Below are 25,073 nucleotides of genomic sequence, written 5' to 3'. Positions count from 1 at the left end.
CAATCATTTTTTTAATATCAGGAGCCCGTGGGGTGTGAGCCAGTCAGTTTGTGCCACTCCATAGTTTCTAAGCCAATTAGTTTAATTTGTTCAAGCCCCTCATGGACCAATCAGTCTCCTATGACCTTGGTGGTCAGCATTTGCGCAGGTCCTTGGGTGGGGGTAGCAGAGTGTGGTATCAGTCTCCTATGACCTTGGTGGTCTGAGGCAGGCTGCTGCGGCTTATAGTGCGGGCTACTAAGGCTTATGGTGCAGGCTATTTACAGAAACCAAATAAGTGGTTCACTTCATTAATCATTTCCCATCCTTGAGGGCTATCTCATGCCCTTTTTACCTAGTTTTATATTAGGAGCAGGCTCTGATATAATGAGAAGAGGGATTCTTTACTTGCTTCCAACAGAGAGTAAAGCCTGGAGTTTGAGGTATGCAGGGGCCCGCTTAAGCTCCCTTTGGAGCGTGATAGTATTTCTGGGCTTCTGAATTCTTGGGCCTTTCAAACCTAGCCCGCCCCCACATCACCTATCATTCATGATGGCCTTGCAGGTTACCTTAGCAACGTGTACATTGATTGCTTTTTATTGTCCTTTGGTTGTACAGTCAGTACTATAAATTCGTTTTGAGTTTTTGTAACTTTGTAGCGTTTTAGATGAGGCTGTGTTTGTACTTGGTGTAGAGCAAAGGAATAATATTGAATATACCTAGGATTAGAATGCAAACAAAAGAAAATTAATGCATGTGAGATAAATCATTAGAGCCGAGGGGAGTCTGTGGCCCACAGGCACCCTGTGCGGTTGAGTTTCACTCCCTCAGAGCTGTGCTGAGTTCCCTAAATTACAGGTGAACTCCCTGGCTCTTGCTGCCCCATGTGTTTAGAACATCATGACTTCTCTTTAGTGTGTCCGAGTGACAGGTGACTCCTTGGCTGGCCTCGAACTCACTGCGATCAGGTAATCATTGAGCCAATCCAGCGAAACTTTAAACTTGGATGGAAGAAACGGGGCTTGTGGGAGCGAATTCAGTGGTTTCTGGTGTTGATGTTGGGCACTGAAGGATACTAAAGTCTCTGGGGTCGGGTTAGGTGTTGCCAAAGTGCCCAAGCATGGCGCAGAGGACGGAGGTATTTCTGCCTCGTCTTGAAACTCTGTGGTTGGAGAGCAGTAAAAAAGTCTAAAAGCCACCTGAAGGTCAGAGGTGGTCTCGAACCAACAACCCCGGGGACCGCGGAAGGACAACCCACATACCCAAGACCCTAAGCTACAGAAAGAAGAGGATTAGGCATGACCAGCTGCACCCTCGGGACCTCCGATGATGGGCGGGGACGAGCACAGGAGCAAGAATCCTCGCCTGGCCGCTGGGCTCACCTGCGGGGCGTGGCGGGCGGCAGGCACGGAAGCGGAGGCGGGCCGAGCGTCGGAGCTACGTCAAAGGTCTGCATGCGGACAGCTGTGCGCATCGCCGGGCGCGTGGCTCGCCGTGATCGTATAGTGGTTAGTACTCTGCGTTGTGGCCGCAGCAACCTCGGTTCGAATCCGAGTCACGGCAGCGTTGACGTTTTTTGCCTCCGGGATGGTCACCGCTGCAGGCTCCGCGCTGGGAGGTCCGAGCCCGCCAGCCCACAGCACCACCAGCCTCCTGGCCTCCAATCCCGTCCTGCTCACAAACGACCCTGGGATGACTTCAATTTACAAGGTCTTCTTTATGGTCCGCATTCCATTCACAGGCTTTCTGCCAGAGGGAAATTATGGGAGTAAAAAAAAAGGTTAGATAGAATAACAGTAGAACCAAGATCAACACTCTGATATCAACACCTACATCAAGTTAGTGTCCATTGCATTCGTCCCATCAAGGCCTGGACAAGTGAGCCGCCCTGCCCTTCTCTCCACTGCTTAAGGTCCCATAGACCAGTTCTAATTTCTTGTCTTTATTTTCTTTCTTTCTTTCTTTCTTTCTTTCTTTTTTTTTAAGGTCTTAAGAAGCACAGGATGGTCTGAAACGATGTTGGCTGGATGACCTTGGAGTCCTGACCCCTGCCTCGGCGCCCTAATTGCTGGCTTACAGGCCTGGGCCACCGTGCCTGGCCGTTCATTTTTGGACAGTACCGAGCACCTCTGCTGACCCCCCACCCACCCGGCATTCTTCACGTCTGACTATGTTCGTGCTTGAGGAGTAAGTCCACGCTGTGCGCTCTGTGCGGTTGTGTGCGCTGCGTACCCGAGCGAGGCGCGTGCGTGTGGGGCTGCGTCCCTTTAACTGTCCCTAGGGTCAAAGCACATCGTCTCGGCCTAGGGATGTCGACGTCTAGAACGTCTTTATGTGTGGGGCTGGATTTTCGGAGGGAGCGAGGAGGGGGGGTTCACACGCAAGATAACAAGGTTATAAATGACCAAAACATTGTCTCAGAGCTCTGGGTCATCCATGAGGCCTCTAGGGTCCAAGAAAATGCCATTTGGAAAAGAAAAAGAAAAGAAAATGACATTTGGGAAGATGTTAATTTATTTTAAAAAAATCATAAAAACTGCCTGGCTTGGCAGCGCACCTCTCATCCCAGCACGGTGGAGGCCGACTGCAAGGCCATCCTGAGACTACATAGTGAATTCCAGGTCTAGAGTGAGCCCCTTCCTAAAAACAAAAACCAAAACACAACAATAACCCCCAAACGATGAAACGCTTAGAGTTACGTGCACAGCCCGAGCCCCTCAGTGCAGAGAGACGCTCATGCCGCCCGTCGCGAGGGTCAGCGCAGCTGCCCAGGTGTCCAGAGGAAGCGTCGCGCTCAGCGTCCGCGGAGCCCTGGTCCCCAGGAAGAGGGCTTGGCGGGGCCAAGGTGCGCGTGCGGCCGGGACACCGTGGCCGTGTCGGCCGGTCTTCTCCGTCTCCTCCGCGGCGGTGCCGAGCTGGAGGGAAGTGCGGCTGGGGGCGCGGGCCTCGCGCGTGGGCGCTCAGAGCCCGGGGGCCGCGGCGGGGCTTCTCGCGGGGCGGGGCCGGCGCGAAGGGCGTCACGGGCGGTGCTGGCGGAGCGCGGCGGGAGCAAAAGGGGAACGCTGCCGTGACTCGGATTCGAACCGAGGTTGCTGCGGCCACAACGCAGAGTACTAACCACTATACGATCACGGCGAGCCACGCGCCCGGCGACGCGCGGCGCTCCCGCCGGCCGACCTTTGACGTAGCGCCGCCGCCCGCCGACGGTCCCCGCGCCTCCCCGGCCCCGATCCGGACCCCGATCCCGACCCCGATCCGGACCCGGACCCCGGCGGGGACGAGCGGCAGGTCGCGGGCGGCCCGGCGCGCGTCTCTCCGCGCTCGGCCCCGGCTCGCGCCGCCGCCCGGTCTCCGTCGGGCCCCGGGGACGCGGCGCGGGCGGGAGGCCGAGGCCTGCTCTGCTTCCCGCTGCGGAACCGGACGCCGGGTCGGCGGGGCGAGGCGAGCGCGACGGGGCCGCGGGTCTGCGGTTCTCCGACCCGGCGCCGCCGCCCGAGCGCCGCAGCTGTGGCTCCGCCTGGCGCCGGAGGAGCCGTGAGCGCCGCGGAGGGCCGGGCGCGCCTCGTGTGCCGCTGGCTCAGCGGCTAAAAGCGCTGCATCCTTTGTCCAGTGGTTCCCGGTTCGATACTGCTGTCGGACTTTTGTGCTTTTATTTTTATTTTTGCAATCTCCAACCACATAGCGTTTCAAAACAAGGTAGGAATACCGCCAGTGCCCTCCTTTCTTCCGTGGCTTGTGCTCATTTGAGGACCCGACCCACCCGTGATTTGTGGGAGTCTTCTAAAGACCTGGGGTTTGGGAGGGAACCAGTGCTCCAGAGACTTGGGCATCCTATCAAGCCCAGAACTGTCACTAGAAACCTGAATTCACTCCCACAAAGCCTTTTCTTCCTCTCCCTGTATCTATTACTTTTCTCGTTTCACCTAAGTTTTAAATTAAACTGATGCTTTGATTGTCTGCTTACATGTAAGTTTCGGGTCACCCTTGTTCGCATACACTGCGTTTGATCACTTGACTATTTCTGCAGGCCAGAGGACTTGCTCTGTCACGTCTAAGTAATTCCAAGCTGTCCCAGGCATTTCGGATGTGGTATCTTCCTAGAAGATGTGTCTCCTGCAAAGGGCATGTGGGATACAGAGCAAGTCTATCTACACGGCTTGGATCATAATGGCCGATCAAACAACGGGATCCAGGGGCTTCTTAATAATGGCTGTGCAGATTCACTTCAGTATTTCTCCTCAAGAGCTGCCTTCTGGCCCATGCAGCCTCGCCCGAGACCCCAGGAGCCTCCCAGCCACGTGGGGCAAATGCTTGGTGAAAGGGATCAGGAAGAGGAGGCTCCCGTCTGCCAAAAGCGGTTGATCAGATCTTTAACCACTGACTTTGGCAATTGTGGGGTTTAGTGCTACAGTAAATTGAAATAATTATCTTGGGCTTTATTAATTACCCTTGCAAATTGCCTTTTTGTGTGTGTGTGGTTTGACATCTCTGTGATCAGCTAAGACATGCCTTTTTCTAGTCGACTGAGGCCTCAGAAACTTCTTTTTGCCTGTGAACTTTAGTGAACAGAGTAAGACTTGGTGCTGACGCTTTTGATGACGAGAATTGCTAGAAGTTCTAGTAAAGTCTGTATGAGAGTCCAGCAAAAATGGACAGATTTCAAAACCAACTGAAAGCCTCAAATCCACTAGCACCAAGGTCACTAGGTCCACAATCCTTCAAAACAGGGCAAAACTGCTCAACGTCAGTGGACCCAGTTCCGATGACACGGAAGCAAAACAGCAAGCAGTTCGGTGTTGGTTCTCTTCTCCAGGTGAAGCCAGGTCATCAGTCATGGCTGATTGACAGGCAACTGACTAGCAGTTCACAACAAGGTGGTTCCCATCCTGAGGTAAAACCAGGTCATGAATGACAGATGACTGACCACAAGTACGGAACAAGGTGGTTCTCTTCTCCAGGTGATTTCAGGTCATCAATCATGGCTGATTAATAGGACGACTGACCAGGAGTCTATTGAATGTCAAAGGAGCACCAGAAGTGTCTTTAAGATAATACTGATGACAAGTCACCTTCAGCCCAAGTCCCGTTAACTCACTGTGCCTTGTTTCTGGGCAGGGCCATCGTTTCCAGTCAGGGTCATTGTTTCCGGCCCCTCCTGGGTTGTTGCTGACTGTATGAAAACACGCAGTTTCAGAACTCTGGGAAGCGCCGAACCGAGGGTCACCCTCACAGCTGTCACGTTAAATCACAGGCGTGATGAGGATTTATTCTGTCATCATGTCACGTTCTGAGCTTCTGGGTCTCCAAGGGTTGGGGAAGCCACAAGGGGAGGAATTGCTAAGACACATGGAAGTGCGGACGGGGAACGCCCACGACCAATCATCCATTCACGTGCAAGCCTGGCATGACTGTAATCCCAGCACTCAGGAGGCAGAGGTAGGAGAATTGACATGACTTTGAGACTACATAGTGAATTCCAGATCAGCCGGGGCTAGAGCTGGACCCTACCTCCAGAAGGAGGAGGAGGAGGAGGAGGAGACAAAGGAAAAGAATGGTGGAGCTCAAGTTCATTTCTGTGTACAGGAAGCTTTCATGTAGCTGTCACATGACCTACTGATAGACACTCTCAGTAGTGACAATTGATCATTTAAATGTAAAGAAGGAAGGAATTGGGCTGGAGAGATGGCTTAGTGGTTATGGCATTTGCCTGCAAAACCAAAGGACCCAGGTTCAACTCCCCAGGACCCACATAAGCCAGATGTGTCTAGAGTTCCTTTGCAGTGGCTGTAGGCCCCAGCATGCCCATTCTATTCTCTCTTTCTCTCTCAAATAAATAAGTATAATATTTTTTTTTTTTAAAAAGGAAGAAATCCTTGGAGAAGCTGTTATGAAGTGCCTAGAGTACAACACAGAATCACTGTCCCAGCATCTGTCTTTCCTTCTTTGCTAAATCAGAATGGAAGTACTTTCCAAAGTAACGTGAGAGTATGGTTCCAAGGGCTCCCACCCAAAGATATGTCTGTAGTGGGTCAAAATGTGCAGAAAGAAGGTCCATGACCAAGTTTTCACACCAAGACATGGGGTGATAAAAGAGGAAACGATTTTCATTGAAACCTCTTCAAAACGTCCTTGTGGGGCTGGAGAGATGGCTTAGCGGTTAAGCGCTTGCCTGTGAAGCCTAAGTCCCCGGTTCAAGGCTCGGTTCCCCAGGTCCCACGTTAGCCAGATGCACAAGGGGGCGCACGCGTCTGGAGTTCGTTTGCAGAGGCTGGAAGCCCTGGCGCGCCCATTCTCTCTCTCTCCCTCTGTCTTTCCCTCTGTGTCTGTCGCTCTCAAATAAATAAATAAAAATTTAAAAAAAAAAAAAAAAAAAAACGTCCTTGTGGTAGTTACTCTTCTGTCTGTTGCAGCCTGCAGGCAGAAAAGGTGCAATAGCGGCACGTCTGTTATGGGGGAAACCAACTGCTCTCTACTTGGACTGGAGGCCCCGGCCACAGGAGGGAATACATGCCTGATACTGAAAAACTGTGGGAGAAAAGAAGCTGAAAAGTTTAACTGATTTACCATCTTACTGTAAGAGTTAATTGCTAAGGAGCTAAATTTACCTTTGTCAGCAGATGAAAAAAATCCCAGATAGGGAACTTTCCAGAAAGGGCCCAGAGGGATAATAAGAAGGAAAGACAGTCTAAGGTAAAACAAAGTAAACTGGAGTTTGTTGTTAGGGTGGCCTGACTACAGAAATGATTGATATGTAAATTGTCACGTCTTGTTTGTCCACTTACCCCACCCCTCAGCTATGAAAGATATAAAATGAAAATAAAATCTCAGCTTGGCGGGCTGGAGGGATGCCTCAGCAGTTAAGGCATTTGTCTGCAAAGCCAAAGGACCCAGGTTTGATTCCCCAGGACGCACATAAGCCAGATGCACAAGGGAGCCCATGAGTCTGGAGTTCATTTGCAGTGGCTGGAGCCCTGGCGCATCCATTCTCTCTCTGTGTCTCTCTCTCTCTCTTTTTCCTTCTCTCTGTCTGTCAAATAAATAAATCAATTAATTGAAACAAAATCTCATCTTGGGGTCAGAGCTTCTTTGGAAGCTCTTTGGCCCCCAGGTAAATAAACCCTCTGCTTTCACTCATTCTGGCCTTGGAGTGATCTTTCCAGAAAATTTCTACAACAAAACTGTTAACCCAGAATTCACAAAAGTAAAGACCACCAACCACAAATTATGGCCAAATTGAAGCAAGTTTTTATTTGTGCACAGCAAAGCCGGGCTGGCGGCTGCCTCCCTAAGACAGGGTTGCAGAGAGCAGCCCTGAGCAAAAGAAAAGACAGGTTTTGATAATTCATAGACTGTAAAGTTGAAGGATTTCCAATAGGGAACTTGGCAAACAAGAGACAGAAGCAAATAGCAGTTCACAATTGCTTGGCCTGACCTCTCGGGAGAGTATGAGGTAAGGCAGCGTCAGTGGGGAGTGACTCAGGGTCCAGGAGGCTCCAGCGGTGGGGAGTTCCGGGCAGGTAGTCAAGGAACAGCTAGACCTAACAGAAACAAATTTCGTAGTAAGCAGAAATGAAACTTATCTTGATTTAACAATAAAATGGCTCCTAGCTCTAAGATGGCGTCAGAGTGGTTCATCAAAAACCTACGATGGAGGGCGTGGTGGGGCACGCCTTTAATCCCAGCACTTGGGAGGCAGAGGTAAAAGGATTACCAGGAGTTCAAGGCCACCCTGAGAATACATAGTGAGTTCCAGGTCAGTCTGTGCTAGAGGGAGAACCTACCTCAAAAAAAACCAAAACCAATACCAAAAACAAAAACCCTATGAAGGAGCCGGACGTGGTAGCACACACCTTTAATTCCAGCACTTGGGAGGCAGAGGTAGGAAGATTGCCTGGTTGAGTTCAAGGCCCCCCTGAGTGTACATTGAATTCCAGGTTAGCCTAGACTAGAGAGAGACTACCTCGGGGGATGGGGGGCATTATGACAGGGGAAGTCGTGAGGCCTAGGGGTGTAAGACCTGCTAGTGTCTGGCTAAGTGCAAATACTATGCTCACCAAACGTACCCAGAAAGCCTTTCTCTTATCGTTCATACCCACATATTAATGCTACTCTCACTTTTGGCATGAGAAGCTTCTCTTTTCAGATGGCGGTGACCACTGGGGTGACTCAGCAGGCACCATGGTGCTGAGAGGTGACAGATAACTAGGGCTGCTCCGGCATGAATCCCAGGAACCACTAGTGGGGCAACGTCAATGTCACATGACCTAGGTGCTGCATAACAAATGTTACTGGCAGATGGGGCTGGAGAGATGGCTTAGTGGTTAAGCGCTTGCCTGTGAAGCCTAAGGAACCCGGTTCGAGGCTCGATTCTCCAGGACCCACGTTAGCTAGATGCACAAGGGGGCGCACGCGTCTGGAGTTCGTTTGCAGTGGCTGGAGGCCTTGGCGCGCCCATTCTCTCTCTCTCTCTCTCTCTCTCTGCCTCTTTCTCTCTCTGTCACTCTCAAATAAATAAATAAAAATGAACAACAACAACAAAAATTTAAAAAAATATTACTGGCAGAGTCTGCATAATGTTCTGACACTGTGTTTCTGTGTTTTTTTGTTTGTTTTGTGTTGTGTTTTGTTTTTCGAGGTAGAGTCTCAGTCTAGCTCAGGCTGACCTGGAATTCACTATGGAGTCTCAGGGTGACCTCAAACTCTTGGCAATCCTCCTACCTCTGCCTCCTGAGTGCTGGGATTAAAGGCGTGCGCCATCCCGCCTGGATGGCACTGTGTCTTTTGATATTGATCTAATAAATTGTTGAAGACCCCTCCACTGGCAGTAAGATTACTGTGACCTGCAGACAAGTCCATTGCTAAAGAGATTAATAGAATCATTAATAGATTAGATAATTAAATATAAACTAATATAAATATAAATAAATTAATATAAATATTAAATAATTAATAGAATCATTTTGCTACTTAGGGTAGTTATTTCATCTCTGCTGGTTAAGTTAGTGGGGCCGATTGGAAGCACTGACCAAACGGATGATTTTCTCTCACCAATGAGTGTTTAGGGAGAAAGCTGATGAAATCAGAACCTATCGTCCCTGGGTGGGCTCGAACCACCAACCTTCTGGTTAACAGCCAAACGCGCTAACCGATCGCCGCAGCCGGAGCCCCGTGGGCAGCAGCGTCCGTCCTCCCAAGCCCGAGCGCGTGGCGGGAACCTCCATCACTTCTTGGTCGTGGTTGTTTGACAGCCGGCCTTTGTCCCGGTCTTTAAGGAGATCGTGAGGGGTGCAGGTCCGGTGTCTGCAGAAGGTCCTTCAGCGGGCCTGGGAGCATAGGATTAGGAGACAAGGTACCCCATCAAGGGTGACTAAGAAGCTCCTCACGACGAGGGTTCCATGGTGTAATGGTCAGCACTCTGGACTCTGAATCCAGCGATCCGAGTTCAAATCTCGGTGGGACCTTGTTAACCGTCTTTTTGGTAAGATTCATTTTCCCATTATCCATAGGGGACTTGACTTCTGCAGCCAAAGGGTTGCTCCCGGGCTGGGAAGATGCTCAGGGCAACCTCGTCCCCTCGCCTGGCCCCGAACTCGCAGGCATCAAGGTTCCCGCCCCCGTCTGTCTTCAAGTGACCCCGGGGCCCATCTCCTGCACGGGACTGCACAGCCCTAGACGCCCGCTGTCCCTCGCTTGCACCCCGCAGGTCCCACCGTGCGGAGCCGGGCTGAGGCGGGACGGGGCGGTGGCGCCGGCGCTGCTGGGGCCTGGGAGCGAGCGCCGCGGCGCAGGTTCGAGTCCGGCCGGAGCGCGGGCGCCGCCAGGAAGGCTCGCCGGGTCCCTTGGCGTGGCCCTGGGGGACGGACACCCCCGAATCCGTGCTCAGCCCCTTCAGGCCAATCCGCAGGGCCTTGGATGGACGCCGGAGCCCGAGCACGGTCAGCAGTGACCGCCGACGAGGAGGTGACCCCCAAACAGCAGCTGCTGAGTGAAAATGGCTTTTCTTGGGGAACGCCTAGGACGCGTGCAGGGACCGCAGTGTCACTCTTGAGAACGAGGTGCAGTGAATAAAATTTGCTTTTATACGTGTAGAAAGTTAATGTTAATCGTTTCTACTTTCGTTTAACATTGAGTTTCGTGTTTCCAGGTATTCCTCTTAGCTTGTCGCGTTGGACCGTTTCTGTGCTTTTTGGTTTTTACTTTATGTACTTACTCGTTTGTTTATTTTTCAAGGTTGAGTGTCACTGTAGCCCAGGCTGACCTTGAACTCACAGCTATCCTCCTACATCTGCCTCCCAAGAGCTGCAATTAAAGGTGTGCTGGAGAGCGGAGTTGGGAAGGGAAATTTGGGGAAGGGAAGGGAATCATAATGGTTTATTGTCTATAATTATGTAAGTTGTCAATAATAAAAATGAAGGCCGGGCGTGGTGGCACACGCCTTTAATCACAGCACTCGGGAGGCAGAGGCAGGAGGATCGCCATGAGTTGGAGGCCACCCTGAGACTACAGAGTGAATTCCAGGTCAGCCTGGGCGAGAGTGAGACCCTGCCTCGAAAAAATAAAAATAAAAAGTGTGTATCACTTCCAGCTTTATTATTACTATTTTTTTTTTTTTATTTTTTTTTTTTTTGGTTTTTTGAAGTAGGGTCTCACTTCTGGCTCAGGCTGACCTGGAATTCACTATGGAGTCTCAGGGTGGCCTCGAACTCACAGCGATCCTCCTACCTCTGCCTCCCAAGTATTATTACTATTTTTAATGGAAACTCCTTGTGGCCACATCGTGTGGGTGCCATCGCTCCCTCGTCCCTACCCCACTCCCCGGGGCCCTCCGCAGTGGGGTTGCGGGTCATGAGACGAGAGAGCAGCACCGGTCATGGGGGGCAAGGCCTGGGGGTCGCCCCCACCCCGGGGCTCCCACCATCTTCCCGCCCTTGCTTTGTCATCGAAGCTCGCTGTTGAAACCCAGTGTCCCTCGGCGTCCGCGCGCTGGCGGGGACCCGGGCTCCGAACCCCGGACCTTCTCTGCTGAACCCTCCCCCTTTTCCCGCGCACAGTCGCAGGGCGGATGCGCTTCGGGACGACCGTGGACCTGCGGGCTGCAGGGCCGGGAAGACGCGGGCTGAGCATCGGACCTCGAGTCCCTCCAGCTTCTCCCGCAGCCGTCGGCAGCCCCGGGACTCCGCCCGCCGTGGGCCTCGGACACGCGCGGATCCGGTGTGGGCGTGGGGAGAAGCCGATGGTCACGGGGACCTGCACGCGCTCACGTCCTTTTCTCTTTTGAAGCCTAAGTCTTCCTTTTGGTTCTCCATGTAAACATACTCCCCAAGCACACGTGCTCCCTGGTGGTCTAGTGGTTAGGATTCGGCGCTCTCACCGCCGCGGCCCGGGTTCGATTCCCGGTCAGGGAAGCTGTTTTTGGCAATGCCTCCATGATGTACTAAAAGGTTTAGCACTGTGTAAGGTCAGGAAATAAGATTAACTACAGGGACTTCCATTTGGCACACAGCACTTACGCTCACCTTTGTAGATCCTCTTCCTCACTTAGCTTCACCCAGCCACACCTGGAGATGCTCCTTGCAATTTCTCCTTTTCCAAAAGAATGAAGCTTCCCGTTTCAATCTACAAACTCCTTCACACTCATGCCCAACCCTGGGTCTGCTAAGTGATTCTAGAGCCTGCCAAGTTGACATTAACCGTCACAAAGTCTCAATGGCAGAGCGCCTGGCATGGGCCAGGTCCTAGGTTCAATTCCAAATGGGAAGGTTCCAGATTTCGGCTGTTTATGGGATAAAGGGGATCAGATAATATTTTTTTTTTTTCTGGCTTTTTGAGGTAGGGTCTCACTGTAGCCCAGGCTGACCTGGAATTCACTATGGAGTCTCAAGGTGGCCTCGAACTCACGGCAATCCTACTTCTGCCTCACGAATGTTAGGATTAAAGGCGTGCAGCACCATGCCCAGCAAGGGATCAGATACATTTTTTCAAATATTTTCAAAGGAAAAGTAAAAGAGCTTAAGCTTACATGGAATTAAAGGATGTGGGGATGAACTGTAAATGGAAGAAAGGAAGTCATTTTTACTATCAGAACCCTACAATATTCAGAGCAGACCAAAGTCAAACAACAGGGCCAGAATTGTACAATGGCTGGGCCTGGTTCTCTCTCAGGAGCGTGTCCTCTGGAACAGGAAGCAATGATCTCTCTTGGCCTTCTCTCCATCCTAAGCGCTCCACAACACTGGGGACAGGAAGCTCTATGTTCCGCACAGGTGGGCAAAACCGGCCCCAGGTATAAGCCGAAAGCCCAGGTGGGAGGTGCTCTGCTCTGACCACAAGGCTGAGACTGGGCCACGGAGGAGGGCAGGCGCTGGGCTGGTAAGGCAAGGCTTGCCTGGATCCTTTGGCATGGTCTGTGGGGACAAGGACTCACAAAATCCTTGTTCAAGCCCATCATGTCAGTCATATTTTGCTAACAAAAATGAAATAACAAAGCCGGGCATAGTGGCGCACGTCTTTAATCCCAGCACTCAGGAGGCAGAGGTAGGAGGATCGCCGTGAGTTCAAGGCCACCCTGAGACTACATAGTGAATTCCAGGTCAGCCTGAGCTAGAGTGAGAATGCAAAAAACTAAATAACAGACCCGGGCATGGTGGCGCACGCCTTTAATCCCAGCATTTGGGAGGCAGAGGTAGGAGGAGCTCTGTCACATAACTCTACATTTTCTTCCCAAAACTGGAATCTAGAAAAATGGAGGCTGGAGAGATGGCTAAATAATTAGGGTTAGGGCCCAGGTTCGAATCCCCAGTACCCACTTAAGCCAGATGCACAAAGTAGCACGGGTCTGGAATGTTTACAGTGGCTAGAGGCTCTGGCATGCCCACTCTATTTGGCACTCTGCCTCCCAAATAAAATATTGTAAAAAGTGGGGCACATGAAGTTATCTACAAATAAATTACAATGAATTATATATTGAACACTAATCTTCACTAGATTAGAGCGAGACACGCCACAAGAGGTTGTCCCTGCTGAAGAAAATCGGCCAACAGAAAAAATAGAATTAAAAAATAAGTTTCAAGCCAGCAGTTGTGGCGCATGCCTTTAATCCCAGCACTGAGGAGGGCAGCTTGGGTCTACAGACTGTGTTGAAGATCGGCTTGGTCTAGAGCCTACCTCAAAAAATAACAAAAATACTTTATTTGATGTTTGAAATTTTTAAAATTATTTTTATTTTAATTTATTTTATTATCTTTTTTTGTTTGCTTGTTTGTTTTCTAAGGTAGAGTCTTGCGCCCTTGTGGTTTACTTTTATTTATTTATTTATTTATTTATTTATTTTGGTTTTTTGAGATAGGGTCTCACTCTAGCCCAGGCTGACCTGGAATTCACTATCTAGTCTCAGGGTGGCCTCGAACTCACAGTGATCCTCCTACCTCTGCCTCCCAAGTGATGGTATTAATACATTGCATTTTAAATATAACACTCCTATCATATTCATATGTAAATGTCATGTCAGATGCAGAGGACAAGAAAAGGAAAATATTCTGCTTGTATCATAATGGCAATAGATTTCATCAGATTCATGTCTTTTACAGCAGTTCCTCTCTCTGGGAGCTGCTTACCCTGTCCATTACTCAGCCTCGTCTAGATCAGATCTTAAAAATGTGAGACGTAGCCGGGCGTGGTGGCGCACGCCTTTAATCCCAGCACTTGGGAGACAGAGGTAGGAGGATCGCCATGAGTTCAAGGCCACCCTGAGACTACAGAGTTAATTCCAGGTCAGCCTGGACCAGAGTGAGACCTTACCTCAAAAAACCAAAAAAAAAAAAAAAAAAAAAGTGAGACATAGATAATAATTTTGGGCTCTATGTGCAAAAAGTGTGATCCCTCTGTTCCCAAGCAGCAGCTGGCCACCTATAAACTTCCTCGAAGGCTGATTGGCTGACAAGAATCCGTGACCTTGGGGAAATGGGATGTCCTAGATTCAGTACCAAATTATCTTCGACGAATACATCAGGCCTCTCTATGAGCCATTAATGGCCCACCTCTGTGTCTGACTATCAGGTGACACCTTTCTGGAATGAACTAACAGACTACAGGCATTCATCAACCCAGAGGCAGAGGACATCATCAGATAGCAACTGTTCTGTAGTTTTTCAAAGTAAAGGTCTCAGGCCTCCTGGCAGCCTGCGAAGATTGAGAGAAGGCCAAGGGAAGATCACTGTTTACTGTTCATGAGGCCCACCCTTCTTGTGATTTCTACTGGAAGATTTCCAGGTCTTAGTTTTGTAAAAGACCCTTCCCTGATCGGGAATCGAACCTGGGTTGTGGGGGTGAAAGCGCCAAGTCCTAGCCACTAGACCACCAGGGAGATTGCCTAAACACCAGCTGTCTTGTCAGCAGGTGTTTTATCGAAGGAGAACAAAGATTAAACTTTCAGGACGAGAAGGGAGTGATCGTGTACAGATCCCCGTGAACATCCACTTCTCCCCACACCCAGCTCCGGCTAGCACGGGATCCACGCGTGTCCAAGAATCACGTGACAGCCCTGCAGAAGTGCAGCCACAGAACCCAGCAGTCGGCGGGAAAAGCAGACAAACGGAGAAGGGACAATAGAACTGCTCATATGAACAACTGAGAAAAATGGGTTCTTCTCATTTTCCCAGGCGACCCCCCCACACACACACAAATAATTCAAACGGATATTGAGGGGCTGCAGAGGTGCCTCAGCCGTTAAAGGTACTTACTGGGGCTGGAGAGATGACTTAGCAGTTAAGGCACTTGTCTGTCAAGCCCAAGGACCCAAGTTTGATTCTCCAGGTCCCATGTAAGCCAGATGCACATGAATCTGGAATTCGTTTGCAGTGGCTCACTCTCTCTCACGCTAATAAACAAATAAAAGGTGCTTACCTGTAAATCCAACAGCTTGGGAGGCTGAGGCCAGGTGAGGGTGGTTTTGAGGCCAGTCTGGGGATATAGAGTGAGCACCAGGCAAGGTTATTTTATATAATGAGACTTTGTCTCAAAAACAATTTTTTTTTTTTATGAGGGGACTGTGCTGAGGACTGAATGCATTATTTTTATTTTTATTTTTTGGAGGTAGGGTTTCACTTTGGTCCAGGCTGACCTGGAATTCACTATGGAGTCTCAGGGTGGTCTTGAATTGATGGCGATCCTCCTACCTCTGCCTCCCGAGTGCTGGGATTAAAGGCGTGCGCCACCACGCCCAGATGAATACATTTTTTTTTTTAATTTGGTAGACAAAAGCTCTTACACTAAACTACCTCCTCAACCTCCCAAAACAAACAAAAAATGACAGAACAAAATAACCAAGCCCTGTGTCTGAATTCTCGAATATATATTGTGCGTATGTGTATTTCATAGTAGATTTGCTGGGAGGAATTTGACTCTCAAGACTATGGAGACTGAGTCTCTGGTCATCCCACCCTCACTGTGCCTGACCTCATCAAATTATAGAGACCGGAAACCCCGAGATCTGCTGTCAAGATCTCCTGAAGATCCAGGAGGGATGATGGTACAGCTGTCCAGCTTCCAGTCCTCAGTGAAAAGACTGATTTCCTAGCGCAAAGTCAACAAGACAAAGAGAATTCTTTGTAAACCTTTTATTTTATTCATTCTTCCTGGGATTGGGTTTGGCCCAGCCATTTTGGGGAGTCAGCTTCATTTGGCCTACTTACGCACATGTGAACCTCCAGACGCTCCATCTAGCCAGGCTGACCTGGAGTTCACTATGGAGTCTCAGGGTGGCCTCAAGTTCATGAAGATCCTCTTACCTCCTATCTCTGCCATGGACAGGTGTTCTTTCTTTCTTTCTTTCTTCCTCTCTCTCTCTCTCTCTCTTTCTTTCTTTCTTCTTTTTTCTTTTTAAAATGTGTCACGAGCCGTGTGGTGGCGCACGCCTTTAATCCCAGCGTTTGGGAGGCAGAGGTAGGAGGATCGCCATGAGTTCAAGGCCACCCTGAGACTACAGAGTTAATTTCAGGTCAGCCTGGGCTAGAGTGAGACCCTACCTCGAAAAACCAAAAGAAAGAAGGAAGGAAAGAAGGAAAGAAAAAAGGAAGAAAGAAACTCCCCCCCCCCCTCAAATAATCCGTTATGTATTTTTGAAAGTCACAGTTGTAAAGATAATATGCCGCACGTGAATTATGTGCCCATATTGCCTGCGAAGAGGCAAGGCAAGTTTGTCGTTTTTTCATTTCTCTCCCTCAGCTGTGTATAGGACGGTGTTAAAATTGTGACTCCCCTCGTCCCTGGGTGGGCTCGAACCACCAACCTTTCGGTTAACAGCCGAACGCGCTAACCGATTGCGCCACAGAGACACGACCGCCGCCTCCCTTCCCGGCGCCCCGAGGGCCGCGGCCGGAGCCCGAGCGGGGAAGCTCTGCGGGGCGGCGGGAACCGGGTGCCCGGGACGGGGCGGAAGATGGAGCGTCCGCGGGCCGCGCGCGGGGAACCCGAGCCCCGGGCAGAAACCGGAGTTCCCGCGGCGGGACCGTGACCGCGAGGGAGCCTCGGGGAAGACCCGAAGTCACGGCGGTCCTCCGGCCTCGGCCTCCCGAGTGCTGGGATGCAGGCGCGCGCGCCACGCCCAGCCTGATTTACATTTTTACAATAAGCATCTAAACCCATCTACGTTTATGGCCTTTTAACTGAGTCTCTGAGGCAACCTAAAAAGCAGAATTGAGCTTGGCGTGGTGGGTCCGAGGCCACCTTGACACTACACAGTGAACTCCAGGTCAACCCGGGCTACAGTGAGAAAAAAGAAAAAGAAAGAAAGGAGGGAAGGAAGGAAGGAAGGTTAGTTTTTTTGAGGTAGGGTCTTGCTGTAGACCAGGCTGAGCTGGAATTCACTATGTAGTCTCAGGGTGGCTTCGAACTCGTGGCGAACCTCCTACCTCTGCCTCCCCAGTGCTGGGATTAAAGGCGTGCGCCACCACGCCCGCTAGATCCTCTTTTGTGATACATACCTGTATACATGTATGTACATTGTTTTGGTTCTGCAGCTCTAGAGAACTATTTATCATGCCCTCACCTTTCATGTAAGTTTCACACCTTCATTAAACGAATCAAATAATGATGAATTACAAATATGTAAAAATTAAAAGTGCACCAGTTTGATTTTATTTATATATATATATTTTTTGTTTTTTTGTTTTTGTGGCGAGTCCTTAGTATATATATATATGCCCAGGAGTGCTATAGCTGGGTATAAGGTAGATCTGTTTTTAGCTGTCTTAGGAACCTCCACACTGATTTCCACAATGGCTGGACCAGATTGCATTCCCACCAACAGTGTAGAAGGGTTCCTCTTTTTCCGCATCCTCGCCAGCATTTATGGTCATTTGTTTTCATGATGGTAGCCAATCTGATGGGAGTGAAATGGAATCTTAACGTACTTCTAAGCTGCATTTCCCTGATGACTAGGGATGTAGAACATTTTTCATATGCTTATATGCCATCCGTATTTCTTCTTTTGAGAACTTTCTATTTAGTTCCATAGCCCATTTTTTAAATGGGTTGTTTGATTTCTTATTATTTAATTTTCTGAGTTCTTTGTATGTCCTAGATATTAATCCTCTATCAAATGTATAGCTGGCAAAGGTTTTTTTCCCATTCTGTAGGTTGCCTCTTTGGTTTATTCACAGTGTCCTTTGCCATACAAAATCTTTGTAATTTCATGAGGTCATGACCTTGCAGTGCCTGGCACTACCTACTCTGGACCTTCATAATAGGAGGAAAAGAAGATGACATCAAAATAAAAAGACTAATTGAGAAGGAGAAGGAATATGATGGAGGATAGATTGTGAGGGGGAAAGTGGAATGGGAATTATCATGGCTTATTGTCTATAATTATGGAAGCTGTCAATAAAAAGTTAGAAAAATAAAAAAGAATTAATTTATATAAAACTGCATTAAATATCACTTAGTGATTAAAAACGAAAAGCCCAGAGATTTCCAATAGAATGTAAATTTCCCGCAGCATATACATAGCACTGAATAAAGTGTGCATTCCTAACAAAGGCTCTACCAGGAACACATAAGCCATCAGTACATTCTGGCCTAGAACCCTTCCAGTCTCTGTCCACTCAGTGGTCAAGTTTAAGCATCAATAATGTTTCCAGATTTATTATTATTATTATTGTTTTTTGAGGCAGGGTCTCACTCTGGTCCAGACTGACCTGGAAGTCACTCTGCAGTCTCAGGGTGGCCTCGAACTCACGGCAATCCTCCTTCCTCTGCCTCCCGAGTGCTGGGATGAAAGGCATGCGCTAGAAAGAGACACTACCTCAGGAGGGGGGAAAAAAAAAAAAGAGCATACTTTGTATGGATGCATCATGTTTTGGTACCATTCTTCCCTCCTCCCTGCCTCCATTCCGCAGGGACCCTCCTCCGTGCGGTTGCTGTTATCCCCTATGGGATTGTGGGTTTTGTGTTGTGGGAACAGCAGCCAGTTATTGGGAAAAGGCAATGCCCCTGGGCATGACATCCCCACCTGTGGCTCTTACAATCTTTCCGCCCCCTCTTCCGCAAAATTCCCTGAGCCTTGGTTGGGTATGTTTTAAATCTACTTCGGTGATGAGCTCTCAGATTTATTTATTTATTTATTTATTTTTCTGTTTGAACCAATTTTACTTCCTGGGTGGTTTTAAAAATCAGGCCTTCCTATAAAATTGCCCACAACAGGGACGTAACATGCTAAGTAAAGAGGTCAAGTGCATTGGTGGTTCAATGGTAGAATTCTCGCCTCCCACGCGGGAGACCCGGGTTCGATTCCCGGCCAATGCAAGTTTTTTCTCGCTCTACTGGGTTCTCATTTATAGTAACAATCTATCCAGTAAAACATAGTCTGAGGATCACCCTGTTTACTACAGATGAAGTTGAGTGTTATTTCGCCCGTGCAGTAGGTCTGCCTCTTGCTGTGGTTTTGTGTATTCCACTTTTTACAGTGTTTTGTTTTGTTTTCGAGGTAGGGTCTCTGGCTCAGGCTGACCTGGAATTCACTATGGAGTCTCAGGGTGGCCTCGAACTCACAGTGATCCTCCTACCTCTGCCTCCCAAGTGCTGGGATTAAAGGCGTGCGCCACCACGCCCGGTTTTACAGTCTTTTTCTTCTGTTCCAGCTCCGCGGTGGAGTCTCCTCTGTTCACTGACTAATTTCCTGGGCCTTGGACAGATCATTGGCCCAACTATCAGTGAGGAGACTGAGGAATAGAGACCTGTGGTCCCCAGACACTCATAGAGGCTCAGGGAAAGGGGACACATGTGGGGAGTGATGACTGCTGTTGTCTGGCTAAATGGATATATTATGCCCATCAGACTTCCCTGCAAACACTTATGTTTATGCCCATATATTAACGCTAGCCTCACTTTTGGTTAGAGAAGCTTCTTTGTTCAGACATTGGTAACCACTGCGATGACTCAAAAGTCACCACAGTGCTGAGAAGTGACAGTGGAGCCGGGTGTGGTGGAGCACACCTTTAATCCCAGCACTGGGGAGGCAGAGGAAGGAGGATTGCCGTGAGTTCGAGGCCACCCTGAGACTACATAGTGAATTCCAGGTCAGCCTGAGCCAGAGTGAGACCCCTACCTCGAAAAACAAACAAAAATGTGTTCTTTCATCAAATTCAGGTGCACAAAGGGAAGACTCGATGGGTTTGTACATTTAGAGGGCAGACCCCAGGGTCAGTCCACCTGGACTATTTACTTAGGTGGCATGCCAGATTGTGGGCTGTGTGGGATCAGTCACCAGTTTCATTTCTGTCCTTCTGTCAGGGCAAAATGGCATGTGGGGTGACATTTCCTGGTTCTCTTTGGGCCTCAATCTGTAACTGAAAATGCCTAAAAGAATCCTATGCCTTATCCACCATCACGTTATTCCATACAGCATGGCTTCTGACCAAGGAACTCACTTCGTGGCCAAGAAAGTGCGGTAGTGGGCTCGTGATCATGGAATACACTGGTTTTACCAGGTGCCCCACCACCCTGAGGCAGCTGGCTTGATAGAATATTGGAATGATATTGTTTAAAAAATAAAAATTACACACGCACACACATATGTATATATGGGTCCAAGAATCGCTGAAGACCCCGGACTCAAATAGTATGTAAAAACTAAGAGTGTTTATTCTGCAGAATCAGCCATCACGCAGGGGTCAACCATTCATACAAAATGGTGACCCGGAGAGGAGCACGCAGGCCCCCTTTAAGTACAACCAGGAGGATTGTAGGTGGGTTAGTTGATCTTTTAAAATGATTGGCTAGGCAAGCAGCAGTTACACTTGTATGTCTCTGATTGGTTGGGGCAGAAGGGCACCAACGGTTGCCAAAGGGACATGTCTCTAGAAACTGACTCAGCCACCAGAGCCCACCACCTTGGGCATGTCCTTTGTTGGTGGTTTTTCCCAGAAGTCTTGCCTGCCTCTCCAGGAAACGGAAACTTAGGCCTAGCTGTAAACTGGAGCAAATTTGATCCATATACATATACATATACATATACATATACATATACATATACATATACATATACATATACATATACATATACATATACATACATACATACATACATACATACATACATACATATATATATATATATATATATATATATATATATGATGAAGATAGAGAGGCAAATAGAAAGAATGGGCACACTATGGCCTCCAGCCAACCCAAATGAGCTCCAGATGCATGTGCCGCCTTATGTGGGTCCCAAGGAATCCAGCCTGGGACATTTGATTTTGCAGGCAAGTGTCTTAACTGCCAAGCCTGGGGATAAAGGGCCAGTTGGGTGAGAAAGGGCTACATGTCTGGCAGGATTCTTCAGAGAACTGTATATGTTCTGAATGAGAATCCAGCATATGGTAGTAATTCTCCCACAGCCAGAATTCACAGGTCCATGACTTAGGGGGTGACAATGGGAACGATAGCACTCACTCACCCCAAAGACCCAGAGACAGAATTTTTGCCTCCTAACCTGGTGTGGCTGCGCACTCCTTTAATCCCAGCACTTGGGAGGCGGAGTTAGAACTGAGTGAGTTCTAGGCCACTCTGAGACAATTTAGTGAATTCCAGGTCAACCTGGGCTAGAGGGAGACCTCCGGAAGAGAATAAAAGAAGAAAAAAGAAAAACTAACCTTTCCTTTTGTATCTTTGTACATCTTCTGGGATAAATTCCAAAATCCACTTGCGTTTCTCCAGATTTTCCATCCCTTTTGCTTAAGGAAGGAAGTAAGAGGAAGCTATTAAAACCGAGAACTGACGTCCCTGGGTGGGCTCGAACCACCAACCTTTCGGTTAACAGCCGAACGCGCTAACCGATTGCGCCACAGAGACACGACTGCCGCAGGGGTTCGGGCTCCGCCTGTCCAGGCGTCAGCACCGCCGAGCCCGGGAGCTGCTCGGGCCGCCCGGGGAGGCCGCGCCGGGGCGCGGGGCGGTGGCTGCTCGCGGCGGGACCAGCGCGGGTGCAGCGCGGCTCCTGGCCGGCGGGGGGCGCGGGGGTGTCCCCGAGTCCAGGGGGAGGGAAGGACGGTCAAGGGCCGATGTTGGGGTTCACTTGTCTGGGGTTCTCCTAAGTCTATGCATCAGGAGGATCGGCCAACCTGCGGCTACAGAATGAGTTCCTAAGTCAGAATGAGACCCTGCTTCCACCCCCTCAAAATCATAATCAATAAAATGATAATAATAACAATAATAATAATAATACTGGAGAAATGGTTTAGTGGTTAAGGCATTTGCCTGTGAAGTCGAAGGACCCAGGCTTGAGTCCCCAGTACCCACATAAGCCGGATGCAGGAGGTGCCACATGGGTCTGGAATGAGTTTGCAGTCCCTAAGAGGCCCTGGTTTGTCCATTCTCACTATCTGCCTCTCTGCGTCAAATAAAATATTTTTTAATCCAAAAATGAATAAATAAACATAAATAAATAAATAAATATAGAGGTTTGGGGAAATGGCTTCGTCACTGAAAGTATTTCACACACTAGCATGAGGGTCGGAGAGAGGCTGAAGCTGCCCAGTTTGCAGTCCCCAGCGCCCATGTAAGCTGCTGGGTAGGGCCATGCGCATCTGCAAGGCCAGTCCTTGGGTGGGGGGCGGGGCGGTGAGCAGAAACTTGAGAATCTCTGGGGTTCATTGACCAAAACAACCGTGAGGACAACAGCGTAGCGTTGGTTGGGTTGAACGACCCAAAGGTGGTGTACGTCTTTAGTCCCAGCACTTGGGAGGCTGTCATAGGAAGACCTCTGTGAGTTCTAGACCAGCCTGGGCTAGAGTGAGACGACTTCAAAAACCAAAAAGCCAGGCGGTGGTGGTGCACACCTTTAATCCCAGCACTTGGGGAGGCTGAGGCAGGAGGATCGTGGAGAGTTCAGGCCACCCTGAGACTACACAGTGACTTCCAGGTCAGCCTGATCTAAAGCCAGAGGAACAAACAAACAACAACAACAAAAAAAAAAAAACCCACGATGTTAATGTGCTAGGCTTATCTTTAACAACCAAAGGCCACCTGGAGAACTAAGGGATATGTACAGGTTACTATTTTGAGCTATAATGGTGACTTTTATCTTGTATACATGGAAATACAGCTGCTGAATTTTGTGTCCACAATTGCTGCATGGAAACGGGGCCACTTATACACTATGGCCCATCGGTGAGAGATGTTGGTACTTTCACGTATTGACTGTTTACCAAAAAAACACGCAAGTTTTCAGTTATGACGGAGAAGTTGGAATGGAATTGACTGGGCCAACTTTCAGAAAACGCAGGCCTTCCCCGCCTAGCCAGCATGTGGTGGATTTTTAAAACAGTTCAGATAGCTTATGGATATTATGTAAACCTTACACAGGGCTGATTGCTTATAATTTTTTGCTTGTTTTGTTTTGCTTTTCCAGGTAGGGTCTTGCTGTAGTCCAGGAGAGCCTGGAATTCACTATGTAGTCTCAGGATGGCCTCACACTCACAGCAATCCTATGTCTACCTCCCGAGTGCTGAGATTAAAGGCATGTGCCACCATGGCCAGCTTTTGTTTATAATATATATATATTTCTTTTAAGAAACATACAATTGCCGGGCGTGGTGGCGCACGCCTTTAATCCCAGCACTCGGGAGGCAGAGGTAGGAGGATCGCCGTGAGTTCGAGGCCACCCTGAGACTACATAGTGAATTCCAGGTCAGCCTGAGCCAGTCAGAGTGAGACCCTACCTTGAAAAACCAAAAAAAAAAAAAAAAAAAAAAAAGAAACATACAATTCCCCAAATGGATACTTTATGTACCCCCCCACGCACACATATATAAAGAACATAAGGGGGCTGGAGAGATGGCTTAGCAGTTAAGGTGTTTGCCTGCAAAGCCAAAGGACCTCGGTTCCATTCCCCAGGACCCACATAAGCCAGATACACAAGGGGGTGCATGCATCTGGAGTTTGTTTGCAGTGGCTGGAGGCCCTGGCATGCCCATTCTCTTTCTGTCTGTCTCTTTTCTCTCCCTGCTTGCAAGTAAATAAATAAATAAATAAAATTAAAATATATATGGGGACTGGAGAGCTGGCTTAGTGGCTAAGGTGCTTGCCAGATGCACAAGAGGGCACATGGGTCTGGAGTTTCTATACAGTGGCTGGAGGCCCTGGTGTGCCCATTCTGTCTGTCTGTCTCTTTTCTCTCTCTCCCTATCTATCACTCTCAAAAATAAACTTGTTTTGTTTTGTTTTAAAAAAAAGAAAACAGGAACATTCTTCCACATTCCAACAATTGTTGGATAGTCCCAATTGTTGATAGGCCTTTAGAGATTGTGGGAAGCAGAGGTAGGCCTGCATGGTGCTGGGTGGCTAGGAAGGGCAGGAAGTCCCAAGTCCTACCTTGAGCACCTTCGGGCAGTTGGGAAAAATGTGTGGTCAACTGAGACAGAGCATGAGGTTTATGATGGAGGCTGAAATGCATGGCCTCAGCTTGGGCTTGACGTGACCATGCACACCTCTGACAGAATGTTTAAAGGGTGTGCTCTGTATGGGTTCCATGGTGTAATGGTCAGCACTCTGGACTCTGAATCCAGCGATCCGAGTTCAAGTCTCGGTGGGACCTTGTTAATCCTCCTTTTGGAAAGACTCATTTACTTGACTTCTGCAGCCTAAGGGTTGCTCCTGGCCTGCGAAGATGATCAGGGCAGCCTCTTTCACCTGCCTGGCCTTAGCGCACAGGCATCAAGGTCCCCACCGTGCAGAGGCGCTCCTGGGGCCTGGGAGCGAGCGAGGCGGCGCAGGTTCGAGCCCAGCCAGAGCGCAGGCACCTGGAAGGTATGCCGGGTCCCTTGGCGTGGCCCTGGGGGAGGGACACCCCCCGAATACGTGCTCAGCCCCTTCCAGATGCATGTGCCACTTTGTACATCTGGCTTACCTGGGGAGATTTGAATCAGGGTTGTTTGGTGTCGGGAGCTGTAGCTGCTCTTTGACCATGAGAACTGCAGCTGTTTTTGGATCTCCGGGTACAGAGGCCTTATCCTATGGCCTTGGCAAACAGTCTTCAGACACAGAGGCATCTGTGGAGCAGACTTTAGGCATGTAGGCACTGTCTAGAAAGTTTTATTTTCTGTGTATAAGCTTGTGCTTGCCTGAATAAATCTGAGACCTTGATCAGAATATAGACTTGGTCTCCTTCTTTGTGTCTCTTGTCTCTCATCCAGGTTAATTTCCCCTCGGGTCCTTGTTTAACTCTCCGCTGGCCGGGGCAGTTTGGCTTTGCAGTCAAACTTCCTCCAGCCTGATATATTTGATCTTTATCACCACTCCATGTCGTTTCAGGAGAGGACCAACAAGAGACAGATGGACAGAAAGAAGCACAGGTGCAGGGAGGGCCATGCTGATGGCCAAGACCATGGAAGACAGAGCTGGAAGAGGAAGGGAAAGACAGGCGTGGAGGAAAGGGGAATAAACACGAGAGGGCTGGGGAGACAGCTTGGCAGTTACAGGTAATTTCAATGTGTTAATGTGAAAAGCATTGTTCTTTCTTTCTGGTATTTTTTGGGAGGGAGGGGGGATTCAGAGGTAGGGTGTTGCTTTAGCCCAGGCTGACCTGGAATTCACTATGT

The 25,073-nt window shown here is 49.2% G+C and overlaps 8 non-coding genes across 8 annotated transcripts; 5 read left to right on the top strand and 3 right to left on the bottom strand.

The window, feature by feature from the left end:
- The first annotated feature begins 1,470 nt into the window (after positions 1-1,470).
- Positions 1,471-1,542, top strand: Trnah-gug. The gene has a single exon. It is a non-coding gene; the product is annotated as a tRNA-His (tRNA).
- Positions 1,543-3,042: 1,500 nt separating this feature from the next.
- Positions 3,043-3,114, bottom strand: Trnah-gug. Its single transcript has one exon. It is a non-coding gene; the product is annotated as a tRNA-His (tRNA).
- A 6,254-nt stretch (positions 3,115-9,368) lies between these two features.
- Positions 9,369-9,440, top strand: Trnaq-cug. The gene has a single exon. It is a non-coding gene; the product is annotated as a tRNA-Gln (tRNA).
- A 1,872-nt stretch (positions 9,441-11,312) lies between these two features.
- On the top strand, positions 11,313-11,384 carry Trnae-cuc. Its single transcript has one exon. It is a non-coding gene; the product is annotated as a tRNA-Glu (tRNA).
- A 4,852-nt stretch (positions 11,385-16,236) lies between these two features.
- On the bottom strand, positions 16,237-16,310 carry Trnan-guu. The gene has a single exon. It is a non-coding gene; the product is annotated as a tRNA-Asn (tRNA).
- A 2,396-nt stretch (positions 16,311-18,706) lies between these two features.
- Trnag-ccc lies at positions 18,707-18,777 on the top strand. Its single transcript has one exon. It is a non-coding gene; the product is annotated as a tRNA-Gly (tRNA).
- Positions 18,778-21,253: 2,476 nt separating this feature from the next.
- Trnan-guu lies at positions 21,254-21,327 on the bottom strand. The gene has a single exon. It is a non-coding gene; the product is annotated as a tRNA-Asn (tRNA).
- A 2,671-nt stretch (positions 21,328-23,998) lies between these two features.
- On the top strand, positions 23,999-24,070 carry Trnaq-cug. Its single transcript has one exon. It is a non-coding gene; the product is annotated as a tRNA-Gln (tRNA).
- Positions 24,071-25,073: the final 1,003 nt, after the last annotated feature.

This window comes from Jaculus jaculus, chromosome 19 (genome assembly GCF_020740685.1).
Source record: "Jaculus jaculus isolate mJacJac1 chromosome 19, mJacJac1.mat.Y.cur, whole genome shotgun sequence".
NCBI classification, from domain to species: Eukaryota; Metazoa; Chordata; class Mammalia; order Rodentia; family Dipodidae; genus Jaculus; species Jaculus jaculus.
This window is presented reverse-complemented; position numbering and strand designations above follow the sequence as displayed.